General features: G+C 36.3%; 1 protein-coding gene and 1 long non-coding RNA gene across 2 annotated transcripts in view; one reads left to right on the top strand and one right to left on the bottom strand.

Moving 5' to 3' along the window:
• Positions 1-4507, bottom strand: part of LOC145690171 (uncharacterized) — a 315735-nt gene extending 311228 nt beyond the window's left edge. The window contains exon 1 of the long non-coding RNA XR_014132177.1: positions 4085-4507. This is a non-coding gene — a long non-coding RNA (uncharacterized LOC145690171). The remainder of the gene's footprint in view (positions 1-4084) is intronic.
• The window catches only part of LOC145690170 (uncharacterized), a 68589-nt gene that overhangs the window by 5929 nt on the left and 48150 nt on the right, over positions 1-14510 (top strand). The window lies entirely within an intron of this gene.

Raw genomic sequence — 14510 nt, forward strand, 5'->3', positions numbered from 1 at the left:
AATAGGTTTTGACCGGTTTTGCGACATGTGGTCGAGCGTTATCATCTTGATAAATAAGTTTATTATGCCTGTTATTCCATTCTGGTCGTTTTCAGGCCAGAGCTTGCTTCAAACGCATTAATTGTTGTCGATAGCGGTGTCCATTAATAGTTTCACCAAGTTTCAGAAGTTCATAGTACACCACACGTTTCAAATCCCACCATATATACAGCATAACCTTTGCACAATGAATATCTCGTTTCGGTTGTGAAGGACCTGGTTCACCTTGCTTCACCCAGGCCTTTTTTCGTTTAGGATTCTCGTAATGAATCCACTTCTCATCACCAGTTACAATTCGATGCAAAAATCCCTTCCTTTTCTGTCTTTGAAGCAGCAATTCGCAAACGGTTTTTCTTCTTTCAACGTCTTTCTTTTCAATTCATGTGAAACCCAATAAGACATCTTTTGAATCATTCCTATGGCTTTGAGACGTTTGGAAACTGTTGTTTGCTCAACTCCAAATGCTTCTGCAAGTTCGTCCTGCGTTTGACACGAATCCTGATCAAGCAATGCTCTCAATTCTTCATCTTCAAATTCTTTTGGCTGTCCAAATTGCTTTTGGTCTTCCAAGCTGAAATCACCACCTTTAAACCGTGCAAACCACTTCTGACACGTTCGCTCAGCTAGAGCATGGTCACCAAACACTTCCACTAAAATATGATGACTTGCGGTAGCACTTTTCTTCATGTTAAAGCAATGAAGAATAACTCCCCGCAAAAACACTTTATCAGGCACAAAATGCGCCATTTTCAGTTGAAGAAAAAATGTTGTTGTTTCCGCTTCAAGCAACTGACATATACTAAACAAGATGCTCAATGACAGTAGTTTTCAACGCATGTTTGGATCAACGAAACTATGGGACAATAAGCTAGTTACGCCATCTTTTGTAAAACCGCACGAATTAATTCCTAGACCATATATATATATATATATATATATATATATATATATATATATATATATATATATATATATATATATAGGGTGCGGAAGCGTTCATAGCGTAATTTGACTTGCGTAGTACAATGACGTACTGCATGAATGCGCGCCACCTCGTGCCGCATTCGTGTACTAATGAGCTGCCATTTCGAGTGTGACAGTGATATGGAGCGGTGGAGTGCACAGCATCGTGCCTTTGCTGTTGAAAGTTATTTCAAGAATAACGACTCTGTTATTGCTACCCAGCGTCTATTTCGGCAACATTTCAACTTGGGACGTCATGAGAAAGTTCCAGATGGACGGACCATTGTGAGGTGGGTACGTGCATTTTTCGAACAACAGGTTCTGTTTGTAATGGCAAACCGGGAAGAAGTGAAAGAACTGTACGGACACAAAAGCCGTGGAAAATGTTCGTGCTGCAATATTGCGTAGCCCACAAAGATCTGCTCGTTGTCATTCGCAAACTGTGCATATGTCCGATCGCTCATTCAGGAGAATATTGCACGAAGATCCATTTTCACACATATAAGCTGCAGATTGTTCAGGAAATTAGGCCTCGCGATTGGGTTTCATGAGAAACATTCTGCTTAACCATGCGTGATCTCCTTCGCCAAAGTCCACAAATGTTGCACACCATCCTGATGTCAGATGAAGCTCATTTCGAGTTATGTGGTTCGGTGAATAAACAGAATATGCGTTATTGGAGTGATGTAAACCCGCATGAACTGCACATCAAGCCCTTGCAGTTCTCGTGTCACAGTGTGGTGTGGAGTTGCTTCATTTGGGATTATTGGCCCTTATTTCTTTGAGGATGACAGCGGTGTGGCTGTAACTGTCACTAATGAACGCTACCTAAAGATGCTGCAAGACTTCGTTCTTCCCGAATTAGGTATGGTTGATGTGGATGTGGAACAATTATGGTTTCAACAAGACGGAGCGACCTCGCATACAGCCAGAATTTGCATGGATTTCTTGTGACAGACATTTCCAGGTAGAGTAATTTCCCGTTTTTGTGACATTTCCTGACCGCCTCGCTCACCTGATCTTTCATGTGCAGACTTTTTCCTTTGGGCTACCTGAAGCAAGAAGTTTTCCAAGCATGTTGTGCCACCATTCCTATGTTGAAGGATCGCATCAGAACTGCCGTCGGCAATGTCCCAGGGAATACGTTACACCGAGTTATGGAAAGCTTCCAACGCCGCCTAGATGAATGTGTTGTGCAGAGGGGGCATCATTTGACAGAAGTCATATTCAAAAAGTAATTCACGCAATGGACAATGACTTACAAATTAATAAATGGCATACCTTTAACTATTAATTGACATAAGAGGTAATAAATAAATTACAGTTACTGCCTGATGGTGTGCTTTTAATATCCTACTATGAACGCTGCCGCACCCTGTATATATAATACTCGCCACAATAAATACACAAAAGCAAAATAAATAAGATTTAAAAAAAATAATAGAAAGATTTATAAACCTCTTGATGGAATATCGCACAAAAATAAACGTATTTCACAGGAATTACGCTCCTCCTATTGCTAAACTCTAAATTTTGAGCACCTCATAATCTAAGAACATCTACTTCCTGGTTTGCTCAATGAGTAGCTCCTAAGATCTTTTTATAAAGCTTAAATGGACACCTTACACTGTTCCTTCCCCTATCGGTGAACTGTTCACTTATTATCGCTTGAAAATTCAATCTCTTCTAACTCACATCAACCATAGATTGATGGGCAACGTGGAAATTTTATAACATTTATCTCCTTTGGGAGAGCTGTTTTTATACTTTGAAAGGTCTCTTCTTCGTCACTGTATCTAGATATTCTATCCTAGGCCTTCCTCTTCCTGGTTTTCCTTCTGCATTTCCCTCTATCAGCACGGTGATCCAATCGGAGTGCCAAATTAGATGGCAAAGCATGCTGTTTCTTTTTTTTTCCTTTTATCTTCATGATTTGTCGTCCTTCATTAGCTTCCTTTAGTACCGTCTTCATTCCTTTTCTTCTCGGTTCATGATATGCGCAGCATTCTGTGCCAACACTTTTCTCAATGTCCATGTCTCTGATTTGTAAAGGACCACGGTCCATACTAGAGTCTTAATAAGTCGTTTCTTGAACGTCCAACGACATATTTCTTGATGTTAGTAGTCTTTTTTTCCTATTGATTGCTTGTTTAGCCTGTGCTATTCTGGAAACAATGTCTTTTTCGCTTCTTCCGTTCGTGGATATGAGACTTCCTAAATAGGAGAATGTCTTAACCTCTTTTGAGTTTTTCTCCCTTTAGCCATAAACCAGAAAATTCAACCAGTCTAATGAAATAAGGAGTGCATTTTCGAATTGACTTAGAGAAGGGTGAACCAATTTGAAATTTTGTACATGAAAGCCACTAACTCCGACAATCTTATTCCAATGAAATCCAAGAACACAGAATTCTCTATGCTGCCCAACCCACTAGTTGTCATTTTTTACTTTGAATAAGATTGCCCCCTGGTGAAATCTAGCGCAAATGATAGGAAATTAGCAACGAAGAAACAAACTTCAAGATATTATCTCATCTTTCGCTCAACAAGGAAACCATCAAATTTCCAGTTAATTGAAATCAAGAATACACTTAAAACTATCCTGTAATTATCTAAGTATTATATGGGAAGTAGTTCTATAGAAAGACAAACATCCGTACCTTACATCCATTCAGGTTAATTAGTGTACTAAAAGAAATTACCGCAAAAGCCATTCTACGCTGCAAAACCTTAGTACTGTAGGATAAGTCGACCAGATTAGATATATTTAAGACCAGTATTTGCCTGGTGAGACAGAGAACGAACGATGGAAACTTGATTTCCCAAAGCTAGGAGAGGATTAGAATCTAAAGTTACGCGGTATAGCCTAAAAGAACAACACTAAGGAGTCACCCAATCTCTTTCGGGAAAACAAACACCCCATCCTGTATGATAACATTACGAAAATTATGATGAGCAAGAGAACTGTAATGTCCGACTGTGACAAGTGTTCAGAAATCTAAAAGTGGTGGAGGTAGACTTGATTATCTTGTTAGTTTAAAGCAAAAATGCGATGAAGCTAGTGACTTGAGAAGAAAAGACTGACCTGAGAATATCCATAAACAAGAATGGTCTTCTGGTCGGGGTTATGGATGATACGACCACCTCCTTTGACCTCACACTCCAGTCCCAGGCTCTTTGTTTTTTCTTCCACTTGCTGCAAGATATCGGCTGCAAAGAAAAGAAATAAATAGCAGATGAACACTATTCAAATATTTGCTTTTTTTCTTTTTTTGGTTGTAAGCCATGCAGAAGCAAATTTAATAAACGTTGTCTTAACACCTTTCATTTGGAGTTTCGTTTCACATTTCTTTCACTGACGTTTCCCCTCACATGATAGCGAGAACGAGTAAGATTGTAGTAGCTGTTTTTTAAGTTGAAGAATTTTGGACTTACGATGTGTCCATACACATGAAAAAAGTTTCAGTTTGCTATAATCAAAAATAATTAACTATATTTTCCTGTTTGTTTGTTTATGTTTCAGTTTATAGTGTGTATGAGGCAACGCAGCACAGCACGTTATTGTATAACTAACAGGAGTTAAATAAAGCGGTGCAAACTGAGAACAGAGGCAACACTACTTGCGTCTGTTCAGTCACATGGCGCTGTAGTTGAGACACAGTTTCTACTGTCTCACATGTCCACAATAGGTCGTCTTGTGTTTTAAAGTGTCCAGTTTCTTTTTCCTTTTTACTAAGGTACAAACTGGGGAGGGGGCAGCCAGAACTAGTTATATCATGAGTTTACTATAAATTTACAGAATATATATATATATATATATATATATATATATATATATATATATATATATATATATATATATATATATATATATATATATATATATAGATATATATATAGATATAGATATATAGATATATATAGATATATATATATATATGTATGTATGTATGTATAATAGCTTAAATTATTTTTTCCACTCAAAAAACCGGAGGATTAAGTTCATCATTGGCTTCAGTAAATAGTTTCGATTCATTCGAAAGTAATTGGTAAGATCAGCATGACTCATTTTAGATATAATTGTCCATAGCTTTTCCTTTCCCATCCATCGGTCATTTAATTTGTTCAGCTTTGTTTAACGTTATTACACGAACAACATACTTATTTCCTAGTATTGCGTTTTATTAGTAAATTGAAACATCTAGTTTTCTCACAATTTATTTTTAATAAGTCGTTTCGATACCATGTACAGTACCGGTACTAACAATCTTTAAATCTTTTTTTTTTTTATTTATTTAGTAAATAGCTATCATACTCACCATTTACTGTTAACTTTAAATCATCACTATGTATAACAAAATATTTGAGTATTTAGTGTTTTCAAGTAAATCATTAGTAAATAGGACAAAAAGTAGGGATTCCAAAGAAGGTGTCTTCCCGTTGTGCCTACTTCCCGTTATGCCTACAGGCCCTCCAGCACTTTGTAGAAAATATTTTTAATGATCTTATCTGTAGGCAGAACGGTAATTCCCGTTGTGCCTACTTCCCGTTCTGCCTACTCTTTCGAGACGGGGAATTCTGTGCAGGGAGGGATCTTTTCTAGGGATTTTTTCTTTAGTAATTCTAATAGATTCTGTAAGAAGAATAACTATTCCTTTAAATTTCATCATATATTTTAAATGTTATCTTACTTGCTCTTCTCAGAAAAAATGACTAGGTACAGTTTTGTTATTAGCAGCGTTATTCACGTCTACTTTAGTAGAGATGTGTTTTTTTAATACTTACAGAGAAATGGAAAATTAATTGATTCAGTTACAAGAAAATAAACTTATTTCGGTCTAATATCAAGTCATTTCACAACAAAATTTTATTCAGTTTTCCAGTAGTTCATCTCCAACATTCTAAGGCTCGCAGTACGTAATAGGTGCTACAGTTCACATCCTCAAAATATATTTGGCCATATATTAAACAAACAATGCAAGAAGATGCATAATTCGGTCTCTTTTCTTTTTCTAAAAAAAGCCTTTGTCTTCTACATCACAGATCTTTTTCCGGCATCACCTCTATATATGATCAGGTGCTTTGTCCTCTATACATGATTCTGTATTACACGCAATATGTCGTACTTATATTGTAAAAAAAGAAAAAAATGGGACCGCAATGGCTCAGGGGTAGAGCGTTCACCTCTGGTGCATGGGGTCCATGGTTCGATCCCAGCTCGAGCCAGGTGAGCTTTGTGGTGGACAAACACCGTGTGCGTTGGTTTTCTCGGTGTTCTACCGTTTTCTCCTACTTTCCACTATTTCATTCATTTCTCATCATCACCGTCTCCTTTAGCCTAGCCAGCATTACCGTAGGACGTAAAACTTAAAAATTTCATTTCATTTCATTTATACTGTCAATGTAAATACTAAATACCACATATCGTCAATATACCCAATGTAATTTAAATAAAGATCTCATAATCGTTGTTCAAAATGTAAACAGTATGCAACCACATCTATGTAAGCCATCAAGCCTATTACACGTGGTTCCAGCCTTCCTAATAATCGTAAATATCTGTGATTTTATTCTGTATGTGACCACACAAATAGCATTTTAATTTCGATTATTTTACGGTAAAAATATTCTGTGAAATGTAATGGAAATTCAGAAGGAGCCTTCTTTGCGAATTTCTCAGAGTTTTCATTCTCACCGTCGTGAGTAATCCGATTGGGTAGAGAAGCGTGATTATCTAAGCAAACTCATCACCAACAAAACGCCGAACACGTATTTCATACTTTGACCGTTTCTGATTTTGAAAACACTCCTGTGTAGACTATAAGTCATTACTAGGCACCTTGCTTATCACACTGACACTAACAAATCATATATAATAACTTTTTAACGTAATAAGTAAAAGCTTGTTGTGATTCTTATTGAAACGTTTATGTTGCGAGCGGAGCAAGCAAGAAAATTTTTATCATATCTATTTCTTTGCAAACTAACAATATTGATTTAATCGGACGCCAATACGTTTTCAGGGCGACGCGTCGTTTACTGACTTCCCATATTTTTTCTTTCTTCTTGCTTGTTCGGCGACCCCTACTATTAGCGCTCAGGGCAACAGCCCCGCTCGTTCCCCTCTAGCTACGCATCTGATTACTATAACAGTCTTATGTGTTTCGTTGGGTTTTCAGTATTTAGAAAATGTTATTTCAATAAAGTGAAGAATTATATATAACATTTTAGATGCATGGCCGCTGTAAAAGACAAAGGCTCTTTTTTTTTCAAAAGGGCCGCCTTATGCATCCTCTTGCATTGTTTGTTTAATGTATGGCCGAACATGTCTTGAGGATGTGAATTGTGGCACTTTTTAGTACTGCAAGCCTTAGTATGCTGGAGATAAACTACTGGAAAACCGATTAAAATTCGGTTGTGAAATGAATTGATATTAGCCCGAAGTAAGTCTGTTTCGTATTCGTTTCAGATACAATGTCAAACGGGTTACTGGCAACTGAATCAATCAATTCGAGGAATGAGATATGATGGAGACAAACACTCTTTTTAAAGGCCGCCTTATGCATCCTCTTGCGTTGTTTGTTTAATAGTTGGCCAGACATGTCTTGGGGATGTGAACTGTGGCATTTTTTAGTACTGCAAGTCTTAGGATGCTGGAGGTAAACTACTGGAAACCCAAATAAAATTTTGTTCTGAAATTGCTTGATATTAGATCTTTTTTTTTTTTTTTTTTTTTTTAATGTTTGTTTCACATACAATGTCTAACATTCTTGCAACTGAGTCAACCAATTTTCCATGTATGATGAAACTTGTAGAGGTGGTGGTTGTTTTTACAGAAGCTTTTAGAAATACTAAAGAAATATTCCCTACAAAAATTCCTCCCTGCACATAATTCTCCGTCTCGAAAGAGTAGGCACAACGGGAAGTAGGCACAACGGGAATTACCGTTCTGCCTAGAGATAAGATAATTAAAAATATTTTCTTTAAAGTGCTGGAGGGTCTGTAGGCAGAACGGGAAGTAGGCACAACGGGAATGAACCTCCAAAGAAGATCCTTGAGATATGCCATTCTTTATACAATTATGATGAGAGGTTGTTTCAATAATTATTACTCTGAGTTATTTTCTGTTTGAATAATAATAATAATAATAATAATAATAATAATAATAATAATAATAATAATAATAATAATAATAATAATAAAATGTTCCTTAAACTTGCATAACAAAGGTGATACTCATTTAAAGAAAAACCCTCCACTCGCTTCTATATTATTTGCTTCGTATATTTGTTCTTTATTGCATCCTGGTGGACAGAAATAATGAATATTTTATTTTGCCTTTTGCGGGTGTCAATACCTACAAATTATAAATAATTTCAGACGCCTGTATTTTAATTGCATGGGAAGAAATACTGATTCGTTCGTCACCAAGTTTAAGGATGTATTCGTGTTATATTTACAGAAACCTTGTACTTCAGAAGTCGCTAACGACCATATAAAGTTCCATCGACCGTAGCCTTTTGTTGCCTTGTTTGCATTTTATTTCGATCATCCCCCCGTCTCCCATCATTCTTCTAAACCGAAATGATGTTTACCACTCGATCAAACTGCAGACATGGCCTATAATACCCACGGCACTGCACGGTCGAACGAGCTCGCTATTCAATTCCTCCATCACAAGCTTAACTCAAATCTTTTTCCTTCTTTCTTTTCTTTTCCCTTTTTTCTTCTTTTTTTTTAATGTTTGTTCTTCATTTCACAATGTTATCCAAAAAGGTTTCCAGTTCCAGTAAGTTTTGAGCGTAAAGATGATGTATCAAAACAATAAAATATAAGGGTCTGTCTTCATTGCTTCAAATGCACTCATAAACTGCAGAACTTTATTGTAACTAAAATATCAAAAACAATTTACTAATAATGTCTGTATTTTCACACATGAGTGCTCTATAATAATAACGGTAGTTGATTTCATTTGATTTTGGGTTTAGCGTACATTTCAGCAGCGAGACTATACAGGTATGATGGCATGGACCAACAACTTAACGCAGGATCTGAACCACGTAAACTCCGCCGGGAATTGAACCCGGGTCTCCCGCGCCATTCTACAAAACAAGGAAGATGGTTATACAGCGTGATTCAAAATGATGTGAACGATAAGGAAACGTTCTATAAGTAATAATCCTCTATCAGCAATGAAATATCTATGGAAATACTTTCAATATTATCCTCAAGTTTTGTTTGGAACGAGCGTAGTAGTTTAAAATTTATCCACTAGGTGGCAGAGTGATTAGTTCCAAGATGGCTGCCTGTGGTGCAGAGAGAGCATTTTGCATTTTACAGTTTCACGTTTGTCGGTCTATTGTTAGTATTCAACGCGAGTTCCGCACAAAATTTCATGAAGATCCACCATCAAAGAACTCCATACGTAAGTGGTATGACAAATTCAACAGAACGGGATGCTTTTGTAAAGAAAAACCGCCCGGTAGGCCGTCCGCTTCTGAGGCAGATGTCGAAAGGGTTCGAACCAGTTTTCAACGCAGCCCACAAAAGTCAACAAGTGGAATTAGCAAAGAGCTTCAAATGCCTCAAACAACTGTTTGGCGTGTAGTGCGTAAACATTTAAAGATGTATCCGTATCGAGTGCAGTTGTTACAACACTTAACACCTAATGATCGCACGTGTCGCAAGACATTTTGTGAGTCATTTCAAGAGCTGTGCAGTGTTAATGATGATTTTTTGGGCAAACTTTGTTTCAGTGATGAGGCTACGTTCCATGTAACAAGAAGAGTGAATAAACAAAATGTTCGCATTTGGCGAACTGAGAAGCCTCACCAAATCTGTGAAATTGTGCGTGATTTACCGAAGACGAATGTGTTTTGGGAAATTTCATCTTCAAATGCGTACTTCTTTGACGGAAGAACTGTGACTGGACAAACATTTCTACAAATGCTTACTACGTGGCTTATGCCACAGCTCGAACATGACAGTGCAAACTTCATCTGTCAATTGGATGGAGCTCCATATCACATTCATCACAATGTCAGAAATTTAATCAACAACAGACTGCCATACCGCTGGATTGGACGGTCAGGTAAAAATGATCATCAGCTTCTACGTTAGCCACCAAGATCACCGGACTTAACCCTCTGCGATTCTTTCTGTGGGGACATCTAAAATACATTGTCTACAAACCCCCTCTACCTTAAGATGTGATAGAACTGAAAGAGCGCATCACTGCTGCAGTGCAAGCTGTTGATGCAAACATGTTGAAACGAGTTTGGGCGGAATTGGAATATCGAATAGATGTATGCAGGGTAACAAATAGATCCAACATAGAACATTTGTGATGTACTATTTTCATTTTTTTTATCACAAAAACTTGGAGAGTTTTAGCATTTAACTGTAAGATTTGAAGCTCTTTGGATGATTAATAAAAAAAGTTATAAGGAGTTGTAATCGTTCACATCATTTTGAATCACGCTGTATTTCGATAAGAAATGAGATGATAAAAGATAAATAATAAATAAATAAAATATGATATGTATACAATAATAACAAAATAGTATTGAAATAAAACTTTAAATAATCAAATTTCTAACAAAACGAAATGAAATCCTCCAGTTTAAGTCCTAGAGTTATCTCCGTTAGGTTCAAGGAGACGGATGCTTAAGGCATGTGAATGATGCTGGAAAAAGTGATGGAATGAGAATGAAGAGGAAAAGGGAGTCTTCTGAGAAAATTCACGGGCACGATGTTGTTCACCATAAATTTACTTGCCTGGGGATCGAACCACAGACCCCACACACCAGAGGTAAGCGGTCTATCACTGAGCCCCCATATTTCTAACAAAATGATTCATTTCTGAATTATCTGACCATAGAAAGAGTTTATTATGAGCTTGGGAAGAACATAGAAAACAATTTTTTGTACATATATTTTTTTGTTAATCATAATTACAAACACACACACACACACACACACACACACACACATATATATATATATATATATATATATATATATATATATATATATATATATATATATATATATATATATATATATATATATATATATATATATATATATATATATATATATATAAACAGCTTATTTGTTGTATTAATAGAAGAATACATCGATAAAGAAATAAATATAAAAATATTAGATTGTCAGAAACACTTCGCTCATACTATTAACATAGTGCCTCCCAATCCTTTTCGACTGACGACACATGATAGCTACAACATTGCGATCGTTTACGTTAGATAATGTTAGTGTTCAACATTGTTGCTGTTGTTGACTGCTGCAGCCTGTTTCAAATTTGATTTTCAATTTATTAATAAACTCATAATGACACAAATAAAATCTGCTGCAGAAAGTAGACTTTAGCCCTTCTGGATAGTATAAAATGTATTTTTAAATTGTAAAATTTCGCGACACCTTCCATAGGACTGTGCGACACATTGGTTGGGAGAGTTTGGCATAATAACGATTTTTGTAACCACGACATTTTATAGGAGGAATATCAATAAGCTACGAAAATCAGTCTTGTGGAAAAGAAAATGTACAGAGTGTCTCAAAAGTTCCATGACATAGGGTAACTTTGTTCTTATCAGAGTTACAACAAAATGTAAGAGGGTAAAGTGTCTCCAAATATGATGTTTTCAATCTGAAGTAAAGGATTTTTTTTAAATCGAAAGAGCTGTTTGGGTTGTACACTCTTTATGCGCCCAATGTTAAATGAAAATGCAACGTTGCCATTTACATGGACCCACAACATAAGTGAATGAAGTTACTGTCTTTTACGCTAACGTGTCGATGGCCAACTCCTATTTCAAACATGCCCCCATTCACCATACACTTACAAAATTTATCCACCTTGTATTCCACAATTATCCACTTATCCACCTTTACAAAATTTATCAACGTTGCATTTTCACTCAGCATTGGGAACATAAACAGTTTACAGCCAAGCGGCTCGCCCGATTAAAAAATAAATCCTTCACTTTAGATTGGAAACATTATATTTGGAAACTGTTTCCCCTTCTACAGTTCGTTGTAACTCTGACAGACTTACCCAATGTCAGGAGACTTTTGAGACATCCTGTGTATTGGTGGAATATCCTCTCATCTAGCCTAACGGCTTATCAGCCACTGATTTTTTTAAACATAAGATTTCTCGTCATTTTAGGCGAGATGGGAATTCCCGTCCTAATTATTCTCAACTTGCCTAAATTGGCGGCTAGGGAATTTCTGTACTAGTGCAAACTAGTACATAACGCTAGATAAATTTGTATTGTATCTAATGGTATGGGCATGATAATGTTTCTACTCGTCCAGGAAGAGAAATTGATTACACACAAGGCACGTTTTAGTTTCTATGATGGTGAGCCTTGGGGTTCGTTAATAGATAATCTGATTGTGTTTTGGACGTTATGTAATCTTAAAAATATTCTTCATCCAAGTCGATATTTTCCATTCGTCACTTATTCACCATTCTTATTGAAGTTGATAATAACGTATCTGAATTATCTCGCTCTAAAATTTTGTCCAAATATGTTTCTTTTGAGTATTTTCTTACGTTTATAATATCTGCACTTCATGGTCTTCATTCGACACTTCCTGCTCGAACAATAGAAAGACTGTAAATTGACTGTTTTTCACGGTTTACGGCTGTAAATTCACGCACATTGTATGGGTGTCATTACGTGCATAAACTAAGGAAGTGAGTTTATGCAAATATGCTATGCGTGTACACTCACGGTAATAATTGGCTGTCTTCAGAAGCTCATTGCCTGCGGTTGAAATCTGTCCATGATAAGTGGGCAAAAGGGAGCAAGCTCTCCCAAATTTCGAGGTTTTCTTATTTAAATAGTATAATAAGAAAATAATTTTCCTCTAAAACTTCCACCAAAATTACACTATTCTGATGCAATATGGCGTAAATATTTTTCTCAAGCTTCTGAATGATCTCCAATGCTTCGTTTAAAAGTTTGTCAAGAACGAAAGGGTGAATAGCCCTCTCTTTCCATTTAACAATACGTTTAACCCCTCCATATACGATACGAACATGAAACTATAAATGAAGCATCAAACAGGTTCAGTACATTACATAAACAAAACAACACATAAAAACTAAATGAAACAAAAATTAGTCGTGGGACCATTTCAGTAAAAAAGTGTCTACTATTAGGGGTCTTAGAAATAATATTTATTCGTATGGCTTTGAGATTTGACAATATTATCCCTTTAATTTGTCATGTATGGAACAGGCCCAGGGGCGCATCTAACAGCCCCGCACAGAAGGGCCCACAGGCTGCGGAGAGTCCATAAAAAGTAAGGTAAAGATGGAAAGAGGGACCCAAGAATTAGGAAAACAACTTTTCTAGGGGGCCGAATATGCGTATTAATGCTTGCCCCCCCCCCCCAGAAAAATCTAAATTACGGCGCTGTTCATAACACATCTCTCACAGTAACATATGCTTATTACATTTCACAAAATAAATTTCTGAAATCGAGTCCGTCATTTTGACTTGCCCTGTACGCAAACATATATACACACACACACACACTCTGTCTTGAATTGCATACATACCGTATGTGATTTTAATAGGTATGTGTGCAATCTGAAGCATGATCTGTTTTAAAAAAACGATTTGGCTCAGCACTTAACAAAAGAAAAAAAGAACAACAACAAACATTAACAAAAGTATATGATAATTTACTATACAAAGAATCCTATGTATCAGATAATACTACATCAAAAGAACATGTGGGTGGGCCTCTCTATTTTACAATTTGTTTACTATTATATTTATTTTGGGAAACTATTCCACAAAGAAAAAGGGAAATAAGACAAACACTAACATGTAATAGAAAAGTTGACGACTCAGAAAAAAAAAATTTGCTTCTCATGATTCAAAAGAATTCTCTATCTTTTTTCTCTCTTTTTACATACACGCATAAGCACATATTTTCGATTTGTTTCCATCGTTCAATGTTAGAAGAAATTGAATGAGGTAGTGAGACAGAGAGAAAGAGAATGACGAAAAACATCATTTACTAGGGCGGAAAGTTAAAAGTACAAAGTCTCTAGCTCGGCCTAATCAATACTTTTAATTCCGCACGGGCGGAGACACTAACCAGCAATTTCAGCCGATTGCACACAGAGTATGTGTTAACCTATTTTTCCATCGAACTCCTAGTATCGGTTTCGTAGGAGGCACATGCATTTCTTATTGCGATGTTTAAAAATAGATAATAAATATATTTCAATAGAATAAGTTCTATTTTTTAAAATTTTCTCCACGCATTTCTAGATATTGAAGCTACACTGTGAGTGGTATACAGATATTTTAATTTTCACAAGAATTAATATGTATATGAAGAAAGCGCATAGCATAGTTTTATTCAAAATTCGATATAGGTACCAGCAATTTCGTTCTGGTTCTTGTTCATTTTCGGGGCTGCGGTGGTTCTGGTGCGTGAGGTCCCTGGTTCGATTCCAT

Source organism: Thermobia domestica, chromosome 7, assembly GCF_964235325.1.
Source record: "Thermobia domestica chromosome 7, izTheDome1.hap1.1, whole genome shotgun sequence".
Lineage (NCBI taxonomy): Eukaryota > Metazoa > Arthropoda > Insecta > Zygentoma > Lepismatidae > Thermobia > Thermobia domestica.